This window comes from Pteropus medius, unplaced genomic scaffold, assembly GCF_902729225.1.
Source record: "Pteropus medius unplaced genomic scaffold, Ma_sr-lr_union100, whole genome shotgun sequence".
In the NCBI taxonomy this organism is placed as follows: Eukaryota; Metazoa; Chordata; class Mammalia; order Chiroptera; family Pteropodidae; genus Pteropus; species Pteropus medius.
Genome location: NW_024340696.1, coordinates 4630637 through 4641386, shown reverse-complemented (window position 1 = coordinate 4641386; position 10750 = coordinate 4630637). Strand labels below are relative to the sequence as shown.

Sequence of the window (10750 nt, the reverse complement as noted above, 5' to 3'; positions counted from 1 at the left end):
GCACTTATTCTAACTACAATTTATTTAACATTCAATACTTTTTTCCTATGGCTAAAAAACTGTATAAAGCTACTCAGAACCGAAGAAGCTTAAGTGAACACTGACACTTCAATGACAATCTCTCCTGACATTCACAACAAAACCCTAGCTACAAATAAGCTAAATTTAAGAATGGAATTAAACTACATTAACAGGCAGCAGAGCAATTTAAGCATTTTTTTGGTTGAATAATCGTAAAACTGAATAAAAAGTCAAACTTATTTCTATAAATTACATGTATTATAACTCCATTGAAATAAAAAATAAAACACATCTATTATTTTAGCATTAGTTATTTTTCTCTAGGTTCTCCACTTTCTTGTCCATATTCTTATATGTGCATATTAAACGCAGTCAAAATCACAGTGGTTATAGTGTTATATTTTATTTTTCGTACATGAGTATTTCTAACATTTCTTTGTGAATTATTTATTTATATTTTAAGTTTCTGAATAATATGCTTTCAATTAAAAATTGTCGAGTCTACGGCCATGCTACCCTAAACAAGCCTGATCCTGTCTGATCTCGGAAGCTAAGCAGGGTTGGGCCTGGTTAGTACTTGGATAGGAGACCACCTAGGAATATTAGGTGCTGTAGGTGTAAAAATTAAAAAACTAAGGGATTGTAAACTGACAAGGTCCTTGCAATCTGTGAGGTCAACCAAGGGTTGCCTCGCCTAAAAAAAAAAAAAATTGTCAAGAAACAGAATTATCGTTCAATGTTTGAAGAGTTAGGTTCTTTTTAGGTTTTTATTATTAGAGTTAATATTGTGACAAACATCGGTCTGCATATTACAAGCCTGTACTCTAAATTATGTTAACTGATTTCTGACTTTGTTTATGTCTTTCATACGAGGCTGTTAACTCCTGCTGGGAAGGCATCTTGCCTTGTTCCCCACTGCATCTGCTGTAACTTGCACATATCATGACCCTAATAAATGTTTGCATAATGTGTTTTTTTCTTTTTCATCATTTGTTAGAATAGAGAGAAGAGGGGAATGAAGAATAAATACTTAATGAAAGGGAAATAAATATTTTTATGGGTAGTAGAATAGGGTCAAGATATGGCGATTTAATTTACTACACACAATATGAGTCAACGTTTATTACGTAGCGACTATGTGATGCTATCAATTAAAAATTTAAAAAAATAAAATAAAAGCTGACTTCAAAGAACACATAAACCAGTTAATAACTACTCTTATTTTCCTTCTTCTTTCTCAACAGTCACTGATACCTTTCTGGAGGCTTACTGTTTTCTCATGATAAGCACCCCATGTATATTGGATGTAACACATGCCCTACCCATAAGTGCATATGAACCAAGGTAAGTCAGTTGGACACTCCTTCCCTGGAACTTGAATATTGAACAGAATATGAAGCATCTACAAACATTTAGGTACATTCATTCCAGTAGGGAGCACTGCTCAGATTTTCAAGCTACAAGACTTTTCTTCTTTTCTTGGCTCCTACGCTTCTGGAACAGTCTTTGTTTCAATCCATTCCCAGGCTTGTCTCTCCCTTCCTCTCCTTGATACTGTAAAATCCTGATTTTCTGTCAATAAACTCCATTGATTTAACTAGACCAGAATCAGTGATTTTGCTTGTAATCAAAGACATCTGTTGAAACAGGTAATCAAACCAATAAACCCAAAATGAGAAAAAAGCGGAAGTGCTGTGGTAGAAGTTTACACTGGGGAACCACAAGAGGGAAACCTAACCCAGCTCTCAGAGTTAATCTAGTTTTTAACAGAGTAAGAAGGAAGGAATGTGTCCATAATCTAAGGTGCCTTAGTCAGTTTCGTTTTAAAATTTATTTTTAACTTTTTTTCATGCTGAGATGAAGGTCCTTGCTAACCATAGAGGATTAAGAGAGCTGAATTAATGATGGTGGTGCACAGAATGGGCAAGTGCGAAGGAGTATCACTGTAACTTTCCTTCAAGTAATGCTACCCATTGGCAACTGGCACGTCTAACTTATGAGAGCAGTAAAGTGATCTCATTCATTTAACTTTAAAAAAAAAAAAGCCATAGGTAAAAGATGATCATTGCTATAGTTAATAACACTGTATTACATAATTTGCTATGAGAGTAGAACTTAAATGTTCGCAACAAAAAAAGATAAATATGTGAAGTTATGGATATACTAATTAGATCACGGGAACTCTTTCACGTTGTATACATAAATCATCCCATTGTACACAAAATATCTTACAATTTTGTCAATTATAACTCAATAAAGTTGGGGAGGAGTCATATATGAATTTAAACAATGATAAATAATTACTTACCACTTCTCTATTCTCACACTTTCTTTACAGCATGAGAAACCAAGAAAAATTTAAATTTCTTTAAGTTTTGATATTGTTCTAGTTAAAGAGATTCCAGCCAAACTGTGTAGCTTCTCAGTCTTGTTTTCTTCCTCTGTCAAATGGAGACAAGAAAACCTTCACCGTAGGTTTTTTATTATAAATGGAGGAAACAAACATTAAATGTCTGGAACCTGATAGACACTGCATTGTGACAACTCTTCTTTGAAGACATTGTTTATTTGAATAGATTTCTGCATTTCTCTGGGGATGTGTAGGTCTGAGGAGATTGAATACTCCTTTCAGTAATTTAGTAACATCTTAGAGAGTCATTTGCTAAATTATGAATGTACTCTAGGACCCAAATTCAAAGCTATACATTTAAATGTTTCCTTGTAGAGTGTCTCAGGGCTTCAATTGTATTTTCTGCTTAAGAAGTCCCAAGTAAAGCATTTAAAATCTGCCTGAGAATCCATGTCAAGTATTCTAAAAGTTTCATTTAAATAAAATGTTTCATAAACTTATCAATCTAGATAGAATCCATAGTAGGGTGTTTGTCAAATCCAAATTTTCAGGAAAAAAAATGATGTCTTGGCTTCTTCCTAAGCCCAGCTCTAGAATACATAGCATGCAAATTTCACGTTATTTTGCTCCAATTGTACCTGCTTTTTTCTATATCTTAGCACATATTTTTCTATAAAATAAAGGAAATGTAATAACATATCTAAAATTCTTTACAAGGGAGTGTCAACCTCAAAAAATAAAATAGCCAATTTCTGCACTTGAAAAATGAGGTTATTTCGGCATAGCAAATAATGGCAATTCTGGACAAGCAAGCTACAGTGAACCATAGGCAAGTCCAAAGAGTCGAAGGAAAATTTGCTTTTATTAGGTTTTAGGAATGAACTGGAAAGGGTTGTTTTGAATTAGTTCCAAAGGTGGAAAAAGAAGAAAGTTCATACTAGGAATGACTGAAAAAAAAAGTTGTATTAACTTTGACCAAAGTGTTATTTAGTGAAAAGTTCTTTTTCCTACTTCACTAAGATACAGCTCTTCATTTGGATCAATTTTTAAATACTCGAATCTAATATATTGAGCTTTTTAAAGAAAGATATTGCACGGGTTTCTCATATATATTCAAAGAAAAAGAAAATAGCAAAAGAATAGGGTTAAAACTTATTTGGGTTATTCTAATGTCTGATAATATATAATGATATCGTGATCCATATCCACACATGTCTGAAAAGAAATACAATCCCACAAAGTTTAATTAACACTTCTGTACCTTTTTGAAGTCTTTGGATGAAAGGTACTAACAGAGTATAAAGAATTATAATTAATATTCCTAAAAGAGTCGATTTTAATTTGCTTTTCAATAGTTAGGGATCTAAGATTTAAGAATATGTGATACCCCACATCAGGAGGGCTGGTTATTACTGCGTACAAAGAGGTAGTTCAAGTAAAATTGGTCACATTCACTCTGAATTTAATTACAATGGAATTTACCAAAAATCACAAAATATCTTTTTGTGCTGAAGGTCAAATTAAATGACATTTAATGTGATTGTTTCAGGGTTCTATTTGATTTACATTGGAATAAGAACAAGTGGATCAGAAAGGGGGATACTAACCACTGAAATTGTAATATATTCCTTTTAAGCAAAATAAATTAATTTAAAATAATGGTTACGCTTAAACATTATTAAATAGTGATTTCCCCCCACTGATTCTGAATAATCACGTGAAGGCAAAGCATTGTAGCTTTACGTATTTTTTAATTACATTTATATTTTAACAAACATTTACTGTAAGTTCTTAGCATTGTGTTAGATACTGGAAGGGATATACATATTTAGATGAAACTTCACTATTTTACATTTAAATGACCAGGGAAATTGTTATGTAACAACTGTAGTAATTTCCAGCTAATAGTAGCTACCAATTAGGCAGGTTGAGAATTCATCATTCACAGAATTTGGAACCAAATAGTCTGAATTGAGATCCAAGCCTCAATATTTGGCAGGTTTTGTAATATTCAGCAATAAACTTATTCTCTGTGTTTTAGTATTCTCATTTGTAAAATGAAGATCATAACAGATCATCTTATAAGTATTAAATCAGTTCATTCATAAAAAGTGATTAGAATAGTACTTTCAGCATTATGAGTTTCTAGCAAATAATTATTTTAATTATATTAAACTATTGTTATTATTGGGTTTTAAGAAGAGGATAAAAACATATTTGGGGGCTACTCTATGAAATACCGAGCATTTAGTTAGATAACATTTTTAAAAGATTTGGGAAACAAGCAACTAATAAAAAAAAAATGCTCATACAACAGGAATTCAATTTTAAATCCGTAAAGTTGAGTTCATAAATATTAAAAAGAAATGCAGACTGCATAATGTAAAACTCATGAAGAATCTCCCTCAGGCTATCAAGATGGCACAGTAACAGTTTCTGGACAATTAAATTTGGTAATTGAGGAGGAGCATTCTGTAAGAAAACAGATTTATAATGAGTTTGCTCTGCAAGCAGACGCCATCTAGAAATTGATTTACTCAATTTTGGACACTCCAAGGTGAGAGAACAAAATGAATTGGGGTCCCAAAACATGAAAGTCATTAATTTGAATTTAGGTGCGAATGGGGTATTACCCTTTGGAGTTAGTGGGACTAAAAGTCGGAAATTACAAGCCCTGGATTGGGGTCAGATTGTAATGAGCCATATTTAGTTCTAATCTGGTAGTTGCTGAAGATGATGGTGATCTCTGGATTGAGAAATTGCATAATATAGACAGGTGATTTAGACAGTGAAAGCCAGGAGTGTGGCCAAGGAGACTGGAAGGAGGCAAGAGACCAAGAGGAAGAAGAGGGGATCGGAAGCTGTGACACTAGGCCAAGTGATTGATGATCAAGACCTGATCTAAGACTGAAAACTGGAACTGAAGTGAAAAAGCATAAATTTAAGAGACATGTTCAATGACCCATGGATAAGCAAATATGTCCTCCCTTTGAAGAATTCCTAATTCTTCTTAATTCTTTCAAGACATCTAAGAAGTCCTAATTCTTCTAAGAAATCTTATAACTTTTTTATATATTCTAAAATCTGGGGAGTGGGTAGAGGCAGTTCCTGGAGGTAAACACATGTAAGTGTAGGGATCCCCTTAGACTGCCCTCACCCAGGAGATTTTGTCTGTCAGGCTAATCCACACTCAGCCTCTAGCTGAGGGAGTGTTCCTATTGGTCGCTGGCTTTGGCAGCTTCTGCTTCAGGTAAACTGATTTGTATTCTCTATATATGCCTATCTCACCAGTTAGTCCTGTGACCTCAATACTTTGATGGATCTAGTTTGTTCAGCTTCTTTTGTTGTTGCAAATATGGGTGACAGGACTTCTAAGCTCTTTGCATGCTGGAACAGAAACCTGAAGTCTTGGCATCTTTTTGAAATAAAGATTGGGTTCAGTGTGTTTATTATATTTTCATACAAATCATTTCTCCCTACCTCATAGTTCCTAAATAATGCCCCAATAGGCTGGTAGCAGCTAAGAGTTCTCTTCTGAATGTGTTGCTATAGTGGAGAAGCTTTAGTTGGAGGGGAGACCCTGGCTAACTAGCAGGTCCTTTGGAGATGTGGTAGCCTTCTAGCCCAAGAGAGCAAAAATGTTCTTTGCAGACACTGATCTTTATTCTTTAGTATGAATGATAATAATGAATAAGTGGCCTGGGATGTCTTCATATATGCACATATTTCTTGCCCAGGGTGAAATCAAGTCTGTGTTTTTAAGGTTTATAGACATGGTACTTTTGTTTTCTGAACCAAGAAAAAGGGTTCTTGTAAATATGACATAATGATTAGAATTTTATATATGAAAAAAACAAGACTCAAAGGTTTTGCATGGGTAAGTTCTTATTTAGGCAATCAGGCAAAATGATCTAATGTAAACAATCCTTTATGTTCTTCTCTCCTGTCCAGCTTCCACTATTAAAAAAACTTTAAAATGCTGATAAAATATAACCCAAAATATAAATCTGAGGGACATAAAATATTGAGGGACATAACACAACGTGGAAAACTCATGAGTTTGGTAGCAATTTGGATGGCTCGTTAACATTCATTCAGGGAGAGAATGTGTGACCTTGGGGAAAGAGAGACATGGAAGAGGGTCTTAGCTCCTGGGACCAAGTCCCCTGCACAAGTTAGTTCAAAGATATGACCCCATGACTGTACCCACTGCATCAGTGAAACCATATAGCTAGTTTTTCTGCTTGATAAAATAATGTACCAAACCAATTACAGCCCTGCTTTACATATACCAGGATAAACTTCTTAAAACATTCTTAATTTTGGCCATTTGATAAATCCTCCATTTAAATGACCAGATTCTTGAGGGCTGAAACCACAACATAAGTCACTGCCAATCCCCGGTACTATGTTTTCTAATCATATCTGGCATATGAAAAAAAAAAAAGTATCTTTAAGAGTTACTGTAATAGAAGCAGCTACTGTTGTCACTAGGCATGCACTAGAAATTAGACAGACATGCTCTTACTTCTCATTGATTCTGCCTCTCAAGCTGTCTAAAAAAGTGTAAGCACCTAAAAAAAAAATGAATGGAGGGGTGGTGAAACATGGTAGGGAAAATGCTAAATAGAAATGAATAGCACATTGAAATTGTTTTTTAAATTAATTATTTTGTTTGTTACCCTTGTAATCATTAATGCATTTTAATTTATAAACATATAACTATAAATTTATAGAATTTGTCTATCTTTTTCAATATGGTATAATTAGTACTACCTCAGTTTCTGATGATAGGACTAACCATATTGTTTTCTTAGTGAATAATTTAACACACATGAAATATATATTATTTTCCATTATGGCAGTGAAAGAAAGTTATAAGCCATTTCACTGGCAAAGAAACACAAAATGAAACAGATTGAATTACTGTTTCTATGGGTATCATTTTGGCTGGCCCCTCCCTTCCTTTCACAACAAGCCAGAAAATCTCAGATTGCTATGTCGGGAGTGAAATCAGCCAGCTGGCACTGAGCAATTTAAACATGTTCTCTCTTTTGCGTATCGCTGTGGGATAATGGGGATGGAGTCAATGTGATAGGGCCAAGCAGGTCTTGGACTGGATCCACAGATTATGCTTTGCAATGCAGACTTTAAAAGCTCAGATCAGACAGGGGGCAAGAATGGTTACTAGCTTGTGCCCAAGGACCACATAATCTCTTTGACAAATCTTGGCTCTTCTTACCACATTGCATGTAAGAGAGTTAGATCTATAACAGTCTTAAGGTATAGTTTGCCTTAATTGATCTATCTTAATTAAGAATAAATTTTAACAAATAAGATATCACTGCATTCAGAAGCTAAAAAGAAACAGCATGCACTACTCAGGCTTGGCTGACCTAGTCTCAACTGTAGGATTTGAACATTCATTATACTACATAACGTACATACATATTCATTTTATACTGCTGGGTATAAATGTTTTGGATCTACAGGTAACTATCACTTTGAGGTTCCCTAGAATCAAATTTCTATAATATATGCAGTATATGTTATAGCTCTTTCCAAGGGCAGTCTTACTGTTTGACTTGCCTTCTTCACCCCGTATCCAATCAACAAGTCTTTTCAGACTGCTTTGTAATTAATATTACAATAAAATGCAAACTCTTTACATAAAAGATTTATATAAGCAGATCCCAACTACTTCTCTAATGTTACTTTTTACTTACTCACCATGTTCAAACCACATTACCCTTTCCCCCGGCCCCGCCATTCCTCAAATACAGCTATCTCATATCCATCTCAGGGCTTCTGACTCTCTGCCTGGAATACTCTTCTTGTAGTAATTCACATGGCTGTCTTCCACTAAGTATTTATGGAATATATGGATATATTTCTAATATCGTCTTCTTGATGATACATACCTGATCACTCTTGCCTGATGCATTATAGTCTATAAGACATTATCTATCACATTTTCTTGGATGATGTCTTATAGAACTCACCACTATTCTGCATTATGAAAAATATTTGTTTATGTGTTTATTGTGTAACTCTCTTAGGATGTAATTTATTTGAGTGCAAGTACTTTCTTTGGCATGTTTTCTCTACTTTCAACAGTAACAGGCAGATAGAAGGCTCAGTAAATTAAAAAGAAATGTGCTGATATTGTTTTAAATCAGATGTTTATGAATAACTTTTCATTCTGCATTTTAAATATTATAAGCAAAAATTTAATTCAAACTAGAGTAAAATTGGTGCTGTGCTGCAGAATATAGTTATCTTACAAGCTATTATAATGTACAGTGAATATTATAAGCAATTTTAAACTCACATATTAAATCTCCTTGTGCTACAGACATGCATGCCTTATAAGATATGTAAAAAATATTTCAAGAACTATTGTGGTGGCTAAAAAAGCAATCTTAGAATGGTATATTTTAGCCTAAGAGAGATAAAAGCTTATTTACTTATTTTTTGAGTCACAGCAGAAAAATGCAATTTGTCTGGGGATAAAGTCATCCATGACCCTGACTCCTAGCTTTCTACCAAATGGAAATCAACACATAGCAGAATTTATTTATACCTTTTAACTCTTTACATGAGTGTACAAAGTCCCCACAATGATCTGGGTGCAAAATCAGCCCTGGCCATGGGACAATCATGTACAATGGGATCAGAAAACTTTAACCTTACTTTATCTGTTTTATTGAAAGAGTTATACAAACACTGCAAAGTCATTTAACATTATGGCTCTCTATATTTATTTATAAGATCTGTTTGGTTCTTTCCAGATTTAATTAGGACTAATCATATGTTTATTGCTGTTCATTTATTAACTCCGGCATTCATTTATATAACTCAATAATACATAATTTGTTTCTAGCTGTTCTGTTAGGTAATGGCTATTGCAGAAAGAGTTATGATTTATAACTCTCAGGCTCTATGAGTCTGTGTAAGTTACTTCACTTCTTGTGTTTTAGGTTCATTAGCTATATTGCCTAATGTGATCCCCAAGGAGGAATGTATATTTTGAGATGGACTTGAATTTTCTACAGTTAACTGGGCCTAAATTCAAAATGAGTCTAGTGGCCTCTTAAGTACTCTATATTCTGGGAAGAACCACAAGCTGAACTCTCAGGTGCCTACCTTATGCCCTGCCTGACTACACTGTCTGAGCCAACCACTGCAGGGAAGTTCCTTGTTTCCTCATTGCCATGCTATCACCCAACCAATCAGAACTATACACAATGTACCCTTATTTGCATTTGTACCAACCCATCCAAACCGTACATTTGGAAACCTCATCTGGGAACTATGGGTAGAAAATTTTCTGTAAAAAATGGCCTCTCCTTTTTTTCTGCAGAGTGTACTTTCAATTTCTACTGGAAGCTGTGTCTCCCCATTTGTCAAATGTTATCTGAATAAAGTCTCCTTTTTTTCTCCAGTGCTTTTTGTCAGAATTGTTTTCAGCTATAAAATGATTATATAAATGTGTAACTTTCCTGAAAGTTGTTATGACAGTCAATCGTGACGTAATTTTTTTAAAAAAGTATAAAGTACCAAAAAATGCAATAAATACTGATAGCTTGGATAACCTCTGAGAAAGCAAGATTTCTATTATAAAGATGTCTTTTACTCCTGTAGTAGCTTAGGCAAACTACAATTCATAAGGTATTGTCCAATAAATAATCGAATGTGGAAGAAATTCAAGGTTAATTCTTCAATTTAGAGATTAAAATTACTGATATCAGGAAAGCCAACAAAGACTTGATTCTTCAGTTACATGTTAAGAAGTATTCTGGAATATTAAAATGTTTTCATAATATTTTGATTTATTTAAGATATTTAGTGTGGTTACAACATTCATAGAAGGTACACAACTAAAGAGTATTAAAAAAGTCTTGTATATGATACAGAAAGGTGAGCATCTATTTTATTAAACTACAGTTTTTGTCTATTTCATAGCATTTCTTTCTGGCTTTATGGTTAAAGTTTATGAGCCCCATGGAAAACTTACAGGAGCTTTTTTGGAATCTAACACTCACTATACCAAAAAGGAATGGAAGCTCCAAAGGAGGGAATTGTTATCACAGAGGGCAATTCATATGATCTTGTTCACCAATAATAATAGCTACAAGTTTACTGAGCCCTTTCCATTGTTCTAAGTGCTTTGCATTTATTACTTCATCTACTTTTTGCATGAGACCTATGATGTAGGTTCTGTGATCATCTCCATTTTACAGTGAAGCTTCAAGGTGTTTCGCATGTGCACTTAAGTCCTTCAGAGGAAGAGCTAAGGACAGGAAAGAGGGGAAACTGGGAGGAGAAAAGCAGACAGAGAAGAAGGAAGGAGAAACAACTCTATATTAAGAATGATCA

At 34.0% G+C, this 10750-nt stretch overlaps 1 pseudogene; it reads left to right on the top strand.

Moving 5' to 3' along the window:
* The first annotated feature begins 520 nt into the window (after positions 1-520).
* LOC120609919 (uncharacterized) lies at positions 521-639 on the top strand (annotated as a pseudogene).
* Positions 640-10750: the final 10111 nt, after the last annotated feature.